At 39.4% G+C, this 15,215-nt stretch overlaps 1 non-coding gene across 1 annotated transcript; it reads right to left on the bottom strand.

Annotated features, from left to right (window-relative positions):
- Nucleotides 1-407: 407 nt before the first annotated feature.
- Nucleotides 408-510, bottom strand: LOC115071197. Its single transcript, XR_003850304.1, has one exon. It is a non-coding gene; the product is annotated as a U6 spliceosomal RNA (small nuclear RNA).
- Nucleotides 511-15,215: the final 14,705 nt, after the last annotated feature.

Genomic DNA, 15,215 nt, shown 5'->3' on the forward strand with positions numbered 1-15,215 from the left:
GTCAGCAGTATATGAAAGAGACTAGTGTATGACGTAAGAAAAATGTCACCTGTGAACTCATCAGACACAGCTAAAGCAGATAATATAGAGGAGCGGACAGGGAAGACTAGACTAGAAAGGTGAGCTAAGTAAGCTATGAGTAGGATTGGAGCAGGTCACTTTGCTATGTCCAGTATCTGGAAGTCCATAGCGGTACACTTGCTTCGTGATATGTATATAATCCTAAAGGTGTTGCCAATTTAGAGTTTTTGATTTTTATCCTAAACCTACTGTCTTCCTTATTAGTTTAAGATATGTGCTAAAAATAGCTGCACACTGAGTGGTATAAACACAATAAATTTGCACACAGGTATTATAAGTCCTTGAGTAATGTGATATGCAGGTCAAGTTCCTCAGAGACTGTTATCCTTGGCTTCCAGAGGGTCCACTTTTTGCGTGTCATGCTTGTACAGGGGCCATGCTAATCTTCTCTGTATTGTTCCAATTTTAGGATATCTACTGCCGAAGTGAGCATGAGGGCCCGCTTTTTTATCCTTTCTTCTTATGGCCTTTGCTCAGTGCACGTGTACCTGTTTTTTGCAATATCCCCTCTTTATAAAGACACCAGTCAGATGAAATTGGCCTGGTCACTAATTGTCTCATTTTACCTTTGCTCTTTTATTGATTAAACTTTTTCTTTGTTCATTTGATACATGTATATAATGCATTTTGATTAATTTGTCCCCGTCTCTTAGTTCCCTCCAACCATGTTAATCCCTATTCTTCCCTGCAAGTCCCTTTCCCAGGTTCATGTCATCTGTGACCCACTGAGTTTAGCCAGGGATGCCCATGTGACCATGGATGCGGAACTTTCCATTAGAGCCTGGTTGGCTCTCTAGTGGGTGTACAACTAAGAACAATGACTTTCCCTCCACCAACATCCATCAATAGCCAATAATTCCCAGAGAGGGGTGGGGCTTCTCATGGTCTCCTGCCCCATCCATGACTGACTATTGAGAGGCCCAGGTTTATGCAAACCCAGTGCAGGTAGACAACCTCACTACCCTACTATTACAATTGCAACAGATTATTAGTGTCACTCCCTTAAAGAGGACTAACTCTCATTTTCCTAGCAGGATCATCTGCTAAAAGTTCCTGGAACTAAATGAAAATGATAACAGAACACCTCAAAACCTTTGGAATACATTAAATGCTGTCCTAAGAGGGAAATTTATAGCTTTAAGCACCTACATTAAAAAATTGGAAAGAGGGGCTGGAGAAACAACTTAGAAGTTAAGAACGCTTACTGTTCTTCCAGAGGACCGTAGTTCAATTCCCCACACCCACAAGGTAGCTAACAATCATCCATAGCTCCATTTCCAGGGGATCTCATACCCTCTCCTGGACTTTGTAGGCATTGCATGCATATGGTACACTTACATACTGCAGGCAAAACACTTATACACATAAAAATAAAACATTTTTTAAAATCAGAAAGAATGCAGAAAGAACGTTTCATGTAAAACTCAAGAATGAAAAGAAAGAATAAACTAAACTCAACTCAGTAGATGAGAAGAAACAATAATCAGAGCAGAAATCAATGAAACAGAAACAAGGAAAACAATACACAGAATCAATGAATCAAAGTGCTGTTTCTTTGTAAAGGCAAACACAATAGACCCCTAGCCCAGCTAACCAAAATAAAGAAAGAGCAAATCCAAGTCAACAAAATCAGAGACAAAGTGGGAAACATCACAACAGCCACCGAAAAACAATCCAGAACATTATAAGGGAATACTTTAAAAACTTATACTCGATTAAGTAAAAAAACAAAAAACAAACAAACAAAAAAAACTAAAAGAAATGGATGAGTTTCTAAATTCAGTAGATCTACCAAAGTTCAACCAAGAAGGGATCAACTCTTAAACAGAACCATAAAAATAAGAAAATCAAAATAGTGGTACTAAGCCTCGTGATTAAAAAAAGCCAAGGCCCAGATGGATTCACAACAGAATTTATCAGACCTTCAAAGAAGACTCACAGCCAATACTACTCAAATTAGTCAAAAAGATACCCTAGGATCAAATTTTCTCTCTTTCATCATTATTTTGTTTCTCTCTTTTGGAAGGCTTTAATTACCTCTCAGTAGAACTTGGGTTTAGTCTTACCTCCAACCACACACTCATCAGTTCCCCTTACAACTGTCAAAGGGATTCACTCAAAGTAAAATAGTGATCATATCACTGCCTTACTGAAAAATCCTCTGAAATTTTCTTAATTAACTCATCACTAGATGTAAACTTCATACCTTAGTCGTTCAAAATCACATCTGTCTCCTTCCCCATCTCTCTATCTTTGTCTCGGTCTCTTTCTCTTTGGTATTTGGAAAACAAGTTTTGATAACCATCTTTCATTATAAGTATCTCTGCTGTTCTCTGTACCTTATTCCATATCAATTTATAAACAAATAAATGGTGCCTTATAAACAAATAGTGAATTACTATAGCAAGTGGATAATGTAGAACCTGGGGCTGAGAACTTCTTAGACCACTGGCTGCTGCCTTTACAAAAGCTTTGGTCTGGGACTTAGATATCTCATCTGAGAAGTGTGGAAATCACATCATCATCATCATCATCATCAATCATCATATAAATAGCAGGAGTATCACATATACCTAGAAAAATGGTTGTGAAGATGAAATGCCACATGGAAAATGCTTAAAAAATGTTTTCTACTCTAATCAGCCTTGATGAAACATAGGTATGTTAACAAAAATTCTAGAATATATATCAAGTTAACTGCATAACAGGGTGGCTAAAATTTGAGGGATTATCAAAGTGAAGTTTAATTATTAAGGCAGTGATCCATGCTCAGTCAATTATGGACACACTGTTCTTTCAATTCACAGGACACCTTTCTAGACCACAAGGAACTGCTGCAATTCACTGTCAGCACAAGTTGTCCACACTAGCACCACAGTACACCCTTTGGAGTAAAAGTCATATTTGCAGATTTAGTCAATGTGGAGCCTCGTGAACCGACAAAGACTGCTTTCTGATGCAATCAAAGAGCTAGCACTTCGTCAAGAATGAGAGAGGCATGTGATTTAGAGACTGAAGCATGACATAAACGTCTTAGTACAAGAACAAGAAGAAACCTTAGTGGGATTTAGGTAGTAAAGTGAGCTGCTTCTGTTCTGAAAGGGTCTCTGTAAAAACTAAAGAACTGGTAGGGGTATGGTGGACGATAAGAAGGCTATGAACCTGCCAGGACATTAAGCCTTCCAGAAGAGATGCAAGGAGCAAGTAGTACACAGTGTGGGAATCGTGATACTTACTGTAACCTAAAAATACGATATTATGAGATTTTAAAGACAGTACTGGGAACTGCAGAGATGACTCAGCAGTTAAGACCACTGGCTTCTATTGCAGAGTATCCGGGTTCAATTTGTAGCACCCACATGGTGACTAACAACTGTCCATAACTGTAACTCCAGTTCCAGGGAATCTGATGCCCTTTTCTGACCGCCATAGCATTGCACATCATGGGTGCACTTACGTACATGCAAGCAATACACTCACACATATAAAATAAAAATAATAATAAATAAAATATTTTAAGACAGTATTTAGGAGAATGAGTACTCTAAAATGACGCCTGTTTTCTGAAAATGATGACACGAAGATCATTAAGGGAAATATGACTGAGAGTTATTATGGGAAATAAATTGTCCTGTTACTGTTGATGATTATGTTGAACTCTTAAATACCAATACCTCACACTGTAGCTGTGATTGGAGGCTATGTTGTTACAGAAGTAATTAAGCTAAAATGGAAATTAGTGTGGGGAGTCTTCTAAATAATAGAATAATATTACAAAATAGAGTATTAGAATTCTAGAAATAGATATGCTATATAACCCAGCTAAAGAATTTCTGGGCATATACTCAGAAGACTTTATGTCCTATGATAGAGATTCTTGAACATCCATGATAACTGTTGTCATCTTCACAATAGGTAGGAATTGGAATCAGACTAGCTTCTTCTCAACCAGAAAATGTGGTAGGTGCATGGCCAAAATGGAACTTTATTTAGCATGAAAGAAAAATAAAGCTATGAAAATTTCAGGAAATAGATTAAACTAGAAAGGTTATACTGGACAAGGCAACCCAGCCCCAGAGAGACAAATGGCGCATGTTCTCCCTCATATGTGCATCGTAGCTTCAAATTGACTTTGTATTTATCTTAGAATGTCTGTAGAAACCACATATCCTCTGCCCAATTCCATATCCACTGCTGTGTTTTATTCATAACCCACGGAGTCCAATCAGTGCTGTGCTTGGGTTTGTGTTGGCCATCCACTGAACATGAGAAATTACCAGTGGCCACACTACAAACAAGAAACAAACACAAACAAACAAACTCTCCCTCTCCTAGCAGCCAGTAACTACCAGTAGCTCCTCACCTGCAGCTGGGGCCTTATGAGCCCTTCCCCATCCATTCTGGAATTTTGACAGGTTTGATCTTGTGCAGATCTTGTGTAGGTAACCACAAAACTTCTTTGAGTTTATGAATGCAGAGGCCATGGCATGTCCAGAATACATTTTATTGGCTCCACATCCTCCAGCTGTTCATGTCCTATAGTCTTCCAAACTCCTCTTTTGTGAAGTTCCTTGAGCCTTGGTGGGGGGTTGAAGTCTCATTTAGGACAGAGCACTCAGAGTCAATTATTCTCACCTCTTTGACTGTCTCTGAGTTTCTATATTAGCTTCAGTGGTATGGTTTACACAGTAAAAGGGGTAGAAGGATTTGTGAACAGAGGTGGTTAGGGAAGAATTAACACAAAGTAAGGATATAAGAAGAAGACATAATAGAACACTACTATTATAGATGTGAATTTGAAATATATATATTTTGTCTTTTTGAGACAGGGTCTCCCTGTAGCCCCAGCTGTCCTGGAACTCACTATGTAGACCAGGCTGGCCTTGAACTCACAGAGATCCACCTGCCTCTGCCTCCTGAGTGCTGGGATTAAAGGCATGTGCCACCATGTGCCAATATATATTTTAAAAAGGAGTCTGAGCAGATGTACCCTACACAGGTGGATAGTGCTAATCCAAGAATTCATGAGTGATCAAATGAAAATCCCAGTGGTATATGTGAGACACCTCTTTGTGAGATTTAGTGAGGAATCCTGAAACAGTTTCCCAAACAACACAGGCTATGGCTGTTGCTTAGACTGACCAGGCTCCAGTGGATGAACTCACACTGAGGGACATATGGGGACATAGACTTGATAGGCCTCAACGTTTATGATAGAATACATGAAACTGGGGTGGGGGGCTATGATATATAAAATTTGATTGATATATATTATATGAAATGCACAAAAAATCAATGAAATATATATTGTAAAAAATGACAGCTCTAAAACTGGTCAACAACTTACAGTGTTTATAAACACTTAAAAATAAAATAAGTGATTAAATGAGGTAGTTGAATTATCCTTAACCCAGTAATACTTATAAGGAAAAAAACACAGGCATGTGAGGAATACTACAGAAGGAAATGTGCAATGAAAACTCCAATGTGAGGACAATGCAGGCTGCCTACCCATTGGAAGCCATGAAGAAGGACCTGATCCTGCTACCATCTTCTCTTTGGACTTATAGCCTCCAAATATGCTATGTATTCCATCCAGTTTGTAAAATATTTTGAGTGCAATACTGAACTAATATGGGAATGACAGGTTTCAGTGTATATAAAGAAATAAAGAACACTACTGTAGCCATTCTAAAGGTTAGACCAATATTACAAGTGGAGTGTGTGTCAAAAGGCTTTATCATGAATAAGTCAATTTGGAGCTGGCTGCAGCCTTGCTCATTGCATCATAGAATACTTTTGATGACATTCTTGGCTATCAGCTCTTCCATCACCTCTGTTTTGGTTGTGCTCAGTAAATGAAAAGATGGTATTTTGCTTTTATGATACACTAATCTCTTTCACACACTTTGTTGATGCTGAATAAGGTCAGGGAAAGGGCTCAAGCTGAGTGGTATTTAGCAGGATCTGGTTCTTAGTTCCATGACCCACCAAGCTAAGGATAACGCTGGTTTTCCAGAGCACTGTTACTTCTGCCCCAACCCAAGTCTGCCTAGGTCTCCCTGCTACTCCTTCTCTCTTACCAGGAGTACAAACCATAAGCCACTGGGCAGGACCACTCATGTCCAAGTACTCTGCCCACACAGTGTCTGGGGAAACCACAGACGCTCAGGCTAATAAAATGAAGGACATGTCAGGATCAGGCAACTATACTTTCTCTCCCAATAGAAAAAAAAAGAACTGATGAGATTTTCACATAACCAGAAAGATATGCCAAACCCTAATCTATATTCTGTTAAGATTATTTTACCTGTGCAAAGAACATTTTGACAAAACTTTCACAATACGTTCTGTGATTCTCTGATGAAAGACAAAAGAAAAATAATGATGTGCATATCTCAGGACCTAGTTATCCACACTCAGAAAGGGAGTTGGCCTTAAATTTCCAGTTCTTCAGTCTACTCTGCTTTGCTTCTAACAAAACTATCCACAAATGAAAACCAGTATTATACTAAAATGAACACTAACAAAAGATGTATAATTTATATAAGTTAGTTTCCTATACTAACAAATTTCCATCAAAATGAAAAATTGAGCTGTCAATTTTCAGATGCAACAAAATAAAGACAAGGTAAGAAAGCAAGTCAGGACAACTTGTTGGACATGTGATGCTTTGTTATGAAATTTTAAATAAAAATGGAACAAGATAATGAACAATATAATAGATGTTGATTTAAAGAATATATAAATTGGGGCTGGAGAGATTGCTCAGTGGTTAAGAGCACTGACTATTCTCACAGAGGCCCTGGGTTTAGTTCCCAGCACCCACATGGAGGTTAACAACCATCCATAACTCCAGGTCCAGGAGATCCTACGCCCTCTTCTGCCCTCTTCTGGCCTGGCACAACACAGGTGCACTTACATACATGCAAGCAGTACACTCATACACAGAAAATAAAAGTAATAAATAAAATACTTTAGAGAATATATAAATTATCCTAGAGCAGAAAAGACCACTTAAACAGTAATAAACAACATAGGAAGAATTCATTGAGAAAACATATCAATAGCTCAGGCTAAGAAAGGGATTGAGGTTGGATTAGTGTCATAATTTGAGAGAAAATTCTGTGTTGTAGACCACTCTGATCAAACAGTATAGGCTTTCACTATCAATGAAACCATGAATACAATACAATTGAAATGTGTAACGGAGTGGCAGTCTACTTTATTCAATTATGTAATCATGGCCAATCATTGGTTATAGGCAGTGATTAAAAAAATTTCCTAAAAGAAATAAGGTATAAGCTCAGTCTTACAGAATGTCCTGGAAAGGGATTCAAATGAGAGAAGCTTTAAAGACATAAAATAGCAAGGCTTGTCAGGGAATTGTGTGTTCATGTTACCACATTGTAGAAATCCTATGATGATTTCAATGGCATTTATATTAACAGGAATAGAGTATTTTGAATTTGGGCTGATGAACTCAGTCAATAAAGCATTTTCTCCTAAGCATGAGGACCTAAGTTCTGACCCCCAGAACCTAAAAAGCAAACAAAAGGCACATATCTTTATTCTCAGCAGTGGAGAGTTGAGAGATGTAGACCTGTGGATCCCTGAAACTGACAAACCTAACCTGCCTTATGTGGTAAAGTTTCAAGCCAGTGAGAGACCCTGTCTCCCATAAAGGTGGGAAGGGACCTCAAGGCCAGTGGCTAAAGTTCTCTGCTGGCTACCACATGTTCTTCTGTGTAACAAATGAATGCACATGCACCTACATACACATGCACACTAAAGAGAGAACAGAATAGTTTAAATGTCTTTTTAAAACACCAACTATTGCCTATTTGGAAATAGCAATCAAGGAAATTTGTGGCAGTCTTTCTGGTACTGAGAATCTTGGGATTACAGGGATTACATGCTACCTGTTACAGAACCAAACAAAAATGTCTTGTGTGTCATGAAATATTAAGTAAAATGTCATGCCCATAGGCATACATACAGTATGATTGATGGACGATGGGTATAGAAGACATGAATCATCTTTGCTATTTGCAATAGAATCAATGAGGACTAACATAACACATGTAAATACACTACCCATCCAAATACACACTATTTACCAAATACAATGAAATTCACGGAATGATGATAAAATTCCAAGCATTTGATTGCATGCATATGCTCCAACAACTCTTCTCCCAGGTTTCCCAACCACCTCCCCTGCCATCCTACCTGGCAGAAGTCCCAAAGAAGGGTCAAGGATGTACAGTGTCTTGCTTTGTCCATTATAAGGTCACCCAGCATGGGGATCAAAGGCACCGTTCTCCTGTTCCTTCTTATAAAGCCAGATGCCCCACTTCCCTCAGGACGCTTGGGAGCAACTCCAAAGCCTCCTCCACGATGTTGGTGGTCCTGCTTACAGTGGCCTTGCTGGCCCTGGGCCCTGCTCCGAGCTTCAGTGAAGTTAAGAGAACATGGTTGTTGGTGCTGTGAATCTGCTTTCAGGTAACAGATCACACATCAAGTTGGAACAATGTAGGAAAGAAGTGGATTAGAAAAAAGCCAGGATTGCAGAATTGTTAGGACAAAGGTAAGGGCAGCTGAATCCTTATTCCATTTCAGGACCTGGGTATTTTCACGTGTACTGGAAGCATGGTTAAATATATGAATAGAAAGATGACAGCATCAGGTCTAGATTTGTAGACCCATCTCCCTGCGCTGTGAAAGATGCCTTGAAATTTAGGAAGGTTCACAGAAGGAAATGCAGTTCGGAAGCTACAACAACTAAAGTTGGCAGTGCACAACAGTGGATAGCAGAACAAAAGAAGGAAACGGTCACACAGAAGGTCATGTTTATGTTAGTCTGTAAATTAGTTTGAAAATCCCAATTCTTTGCCTCTTCTTTGACAATAAGATATTATCTGGAAATTCTGTTGTCCAAGATTTGAAATGCTAGTCCTACTATCAAGATACATTATTTGGGGACTGGAGAGATTACTCAGTGGTTAAGAGCACTGGCTGCTCTTGCAGAGGACCAGGGTTCAATTCCCAGCACCTACATGGCAGCTAACCACCATCTGTAACTCCAGTTCCAGGGGAATCTGATGCCCTCTTCTGACCTCCATTGCATGACATGGGTGCCCTTATATACATGCAGGGAATACACTCATGCACATAAAATAAAAATAATTTTTTTTAAAAAAGGTAAAATATTTGATGCCATCAATATATAGATCAAAAAAACTTTCCATAAACACAGTGGTCATGAAGATGATAGATAACTGAGTAGGAAGTAACTATGAGATAATCATTGAATCATTACTAAAATGTAAGAGGGCCTCTTATCATTAAATCCATCTCTTCTTGTGCTGTACCAACACAGAACTTCAGACTGCATACCAGCGCCCCAATCAGAAACCACCTCCTGCTAACAATCAGAACCAAGGTGACTGTCCTCAGCAAGGCCCAGCCCAACAAGGAGGCCAGCAGCAGCAGCAGCAGCACCGCCCTCTTCAGCCTGGTAACTGATAGGTAAAAAGTAGCCTATGGATGAATCCAGTTGATCAGGGGAAAGCACCAGGACACAGATAAAGCTCCATTGGAATAGAGTTTATTAGCAAAGGAACACATGGGACAGATTCCCTTCCAGGCAGGGAAAATGTCTGCCCTGGGTTGTGAGCTAGGGTCTTTTTCAGGGGGAGGCTTCTGCTTCCTGCAGAAGGTTGGAAGCTGTGTTTTTTTTTTTAAAGTTGGGTGGGGATGGTGGTGGGGTGGGGGTGGTGGTAGACTGGGACTGTTAAAATCTGTTCTCTTTAAAAGATCAAAGGTGAAGTCTGCTGTGTTGGCCAGTGGAGAAAAGTCTGCTTCTCTTGACTTCAAAGACCAAGGTGCTTATCAACTCAGGTCCCTTTTTTCAGGAGGTTGAGAAGTCCGTGAGACCCTGTTGGTGAGGGGGTGGGACTGTCTGAACCTTAACAGTAACCAGCAAGGCCCAGCCTAACAAAGAGGCCAGCAGCAGCAGCAGCAGTATATATATATCCTGTAGAGTCTAATTTGTGTCCCAAAATGTCCTTTATTGTGGGACAATCCACTGGAGCCTGGAACCTACCAAGAGTCCCATCCTTAAGAGAGACTGTCTTTGTCCCTCCCAACAGCCATTGGATGCCAAAACATCCATAGGTTGGGTCGGGATTACTTGTCCACTTCCCAATGTCTATGCTGGGATTTTGTGCAGTATGAGTTCCAGGTCAGCTGTGGCTATAAGGAGACACTGTCTCAAACAAGGAAATAAACAAAAAATATCAGAGAAAAGAAAACTCAGGATGGAAAGGAGGGAGAGAGTAAAGAAAGAGAAAGGGGATGGACAGTCACCATATTCACTGATACCAGCAAGGATCAGAAACCACGTCATACTTTTCGCTATAACCTTCCTTTGTGTTTGTTTCTTTCAGAAACTGACAAAGAAGAAAATGGTCTTAAAAGATTATGCGATAGGAACGATGTGGTTAAAATTTATCTTCACTATAACAATAAAATCATGAGCATGTAATCGCTGACTCCTGTCTCTATTTATGAGCATGAGTTAGTCTGGAATTTGAGTGCCTTGGATGACTATTTCTCAACTCAAGCAAATTTGACATCTCAGATAATAATACGTTTAACATATATATAAATGAAGATAAGTTAAAATAATCAGAAAGTAAAGAACTATGAGTTATAAAACTGTAGCTCACCATGAAGCAATACTAATGTTATAAAATAGTATAGGTCAAATTTATTAAGTTATAAATATAAAATGTGCACCTGTTTTAATACTGAGAAGCTTCACTTTTAATACACAAAAGGATGTTAATAAAAGAAACACAAAACACAAGAAAGCATTTGTCGGGCTGGAGAGATAGCTCAGCAGTTAAGAACACTGGTTGTTCTTGCAGAAGACCCGGGTTCGAATCCCAGCACTCACATGGCAGCTAATAACTGTCTGGAACTCGAGTCCCAGGGGATCCAACAGCCTCTTCTGGCCTCCACGGGTATTGCATGACATGGGTGCACTTACCTGCATGCAGGCAATACATGCATACACATAAAATAAAAATAAAATAAAACATTTTTTAAAAAATTTAAAAAGTGTATGAATAACACATCTTGATTTCTCAGTCCAATACACAGGCTATTGCCTTGTTAACTTAAAGATAAAGTTCCAAGAAAACGTTATTATATCACCCAGATTCTACTTGTGCACACTATGTTTTAATGCTAAGAATCATCATTTTAAGTGACAAATACCTCTAGCGTATTCTTATACTACTTAATCCTTAACTATCCTGATATAGTTTCTCTATCAGGAAACCTCTTTTTTTTCTCCTAATGGTAGCTTTCTCCTAATCCATCACTTCTGAGGTGGAGGAACATGGATGAGGATTTAAAGACCTGACTCCCATAGAAAAACCACTGGTCAGGTAGGCACGGTGGCAGATGACTTTAGTTTCAGCACTCCAGAGGTAGAGGCAGCATGTTATGCATAGAGTTCCAAGCCATTGTGGCTACAGGGAGACCCTTTCTCAAAAAACAAAAAAAGAAACAAAGAAAGAGGATGAAAGAAAAAAAGAAAGAGAAAAAAATAAATGACCACTAATGCAATTTGGAACTAGTGCTATGGGGGTAACCAATGCTCTATGATTGAATTTAAGCCTGCTCTATAAAACCTGGAACTCATTCCCAGTACTATTACCCTGACTAAAACCCCATGGTTGCCTAAGTCATAGTGGAGAGACTCATTATTATTATGCTTAATGGGCATTGTAATATACTAGCCTCTAAGATCTCCTTACACACATTGATTATGGCATCTTTCAACCCCTATCAGCAGAACTTCTTCTGTAGTTGATAATTATTATTAGAGGGATCAACAGCCAGTCAACATTCAGGATATAAGACTGTGAAGTCCTCAGGTCCAAATGGGTCATCTATGCCACACCCTCTCTCCCCAAAGCTCATGAATAATCATGGAAGAGAGGTGAGAAAGAGTGTAAGATTCAGAAGGTGTAGATGTCTGTAGTGAAACAATATTTACTGGGTAGGACAGGACTGTTGCATACATGAGCTCATGATGTCTGAGACTGCTCAAGATCTGTGCAAGATAAAGCCAGCAAAAATCCCAGAATGGATACAACAAGGGCTCAGGAAGTCCCAAGTCAGCTGAGAGATATTGGCAAATGATTGCTGCTGGCTGAGAGAGAGAGAGAGAGAGAGAGGGAGAGAGAGAGTCAGTTTTTCTCAGGGATTTGATCCCATGCTCCAGAAGATGGTCCTACACCTATGCACACAGGCAGCACTATGTGGATTCAAAGCATGTGAAATTATGAGGGAGAAGTGATGGGAGGATAGATGAGTAATTAGAAGGGAGGAATTGGGGGTGGAATTGATAAAAATACATTTATATGCATATATGGAACTTAAATCATAAAATAAAAAGTGTAAAGTGAAGTTTTCAAGTTACTGCATTTTCATAATACATGCTAGATAATTTTCCAATTGTGATTCATAATTTAAACTCTTTGAGTTTTGATATGTTAATGTCAAAATGTATGTTTACTGAACACCTAGATATTTATAAGAAGGTAATATGAAAAACATTTATATCTATGTTGGATATCTTTAGTGTCAATTTGACACACCTGGGTTGAGGGTGCCCCAATTGGGGAATTTCCTTTATTGGACTGGCCTGTGGTCATGTCTGTGGGGCATCTTCTTGATTACTGAATAATTGGTACCGAGAGTGGAGTGTTGGCTGTGAAGAATCTGCCATGTGGGGTTTTGGAAGAATATGGAAGACTTTGGAAGTTTGGGCTAGAAAAGTGGTTGATTGCTGTAAACAGCTTAACAGGCCATTGTGGCAGGAGCCTGGAAGAAAGCAGTGCTGAGAGGAAAGTACTTCCACAAAACTTAAAGAAGGACTTAAGGAGCAACTGGGATATTTTGGCAAAGACTCTGGCTAGAGTCTGCCCACAGTCTATGAGCATTCCTGAGCCTAAGTAGATAAGGCATGGACTGATTTCTTTGATGTAGGAAATTTCAAGACAGTCTAATATAGAAATGGTGGCATGGCTATTAATGGTGAATATTATGCAGATCTACAGTGAAAGAGAGCAAATGGGGCAGAAAGAAATACAGTTTTGATTGAAAAAGAGCCCTAGGAAGATAAATGTTAGAGCCCTGGCATGTTCTGAGGAGGATCCCTTTGATAAGGAGATTAAAGTGATTAAGGAGAGGCCTAGAGGTTTGCACTTAAACAATGGAGAGAGTGCCTCCAGGGTGAGACTACACACAGTTAAACCTCCAACTTGTGAAAGGAAAATGCCCCAGGGGCCACTGAAGAGAAAAGCTTCTAAAACGGATAAAGCAGGCTGAGGTCCAACCCAAACTTGCAGTCAAACTTGGCAGTGTTGTTCACTGGTGCTGGCTTTAGAGGCATGAAAGATGCAAGAGTGAAGGAGTCATCGGTTCTTCCTCCATGGTTTCAGAGAGCTGCTGAGGCCAGGAACCATGCAGCAGGGGTTCCACTGCATAAAGAAGGCCCTGATAGGCCATGGCATGAAGCTGTGAAGGTGAAGCCTGGTTGGCAATGGAAACCCCAGGAAGATGTTTGTGATGCCAGAGCTGTGAGGCATCTGCCAAAAAGATCTGCATACAGAGAGTGGTGTCAGCCCAAGAGAGAGATGTATGCTGCACACAGCAAAGCCTTACAATTAAGCAATTTCCTTGAGTCTCAGAATAGACTTTGGACTGTGGCCTTGAATAGTATTGAGACTGGTAAAGACTATGGGGACACTTAAGGTTGGACTAAATGCATTTTGCATTTTATGTGGTCACGAGCCTATAGAGGCTGGGGGTGGAATGTGGTGGTTTGAATGAAAATATCCCCCATAGGCTCCAAGTATTTGGACATTTTGTCCCCAGTTGGTTGTTATCCTGAAGGAAACATGTCACTGGGGGCAGGCTTAAAGAGTTCTTAAGGCTTGCTGGATCTTGAGTTGCTCACTTGCTTCCTGTTCTTGCTCAAAGGTGTAGAGCTTAGCTTCCACTCCTCCTCCAGCCACCTCTACCACCATGCCTTCCAGCCAAGACGAAATGTAATTTCCCTGGAACTGTAAGCTCAAATAAATTCTTCCTTTCCTAAGTTGCTTTGGTCAGTGTTTCTATCACAGCAACAGAAAAGTAACTAATACAATTGCTATTTTAAGATTATCTGCTTCGATTGATTATGAAACTATGAAAGAATTTTCAGGGTTCTGACAAAAAGTTCTGTGTAGTTTTGAAGTTTGATAACTATGTATTAGCACTTTTCAGTGTTCTGACAAAAAGTTCTCTGTGTGATTGTAGTCTTTTTAAACTTTATTTTTTTTGTGTATGAGTGTTATATCTGCATGTGTGTAAGTGAACCCTTCTAATGCAATGCCCACGGAGATCAAAAGAGGGCATTGGAGCACCTGGAACTGGAGCTATGGACAGTTGTCAGCTGCCATGTGGGTGCTGGGATTCGAACCTGGATCTTCTGTGAGAGCAGCCAGTGCTCTTATCCACTGAGCCATCTCTCCATCCTGTGATTGACTTCTTATACTATTTATTAGCACATTCTTGAAAAAATTAAAGTTAAGAAGAGCTAAGAATTATCATTAATACATGGAAACTAAAAATGGAAAAGAGGAAACTCTGCATATGAGAAAATTCAATTATATTTATGAGAAGGTAATCCATTAAATATTTTTTTTTGTTAAGAAAAATAATGTGGGATTTTCACCATAAATGGAATTACTAATTTTTCCACCATGAGGAGAAGAAGATATAAGAAAGTATCTAAATAGGTATAAGAATATCAGAGAAGCTTACAGAGGAGGGTTGCTTTTTCTTTGCATAGTCTTTCTTTTTCATTTGAATAGTACATTTAATATTAATACATATATAATATGTCAGACCAAATCCAACCCCCACTCTGTCCCCTCCACTTACTTTCCTATCCCTTCCCATTATTGTCTTCCAACTTCATGTTCTCTCTCTTTTCACCTTCTCTCTATATTTTTAAATATAATATCCTCATTGAGTCCATTTAGTGCTGTCTCTCTGTGCATGGGTGT

Source organism: Nannospalax galili, unplaced genomic scaffold (assembly GCF_000622305.1).
Source record: "Nannospalax galili isolate Female #2095 unplaced genomic scaffold, S.galili_v1.0 scaffold210, whole genome shotgun sequence".
NCBI classification, from domain to species: domain Eukaryota; kingdom Metazoa; phylum Chordata; class Mammalia; order Rodentia; family Spalacidae; genus Nannospalax; species Nannospalax galili.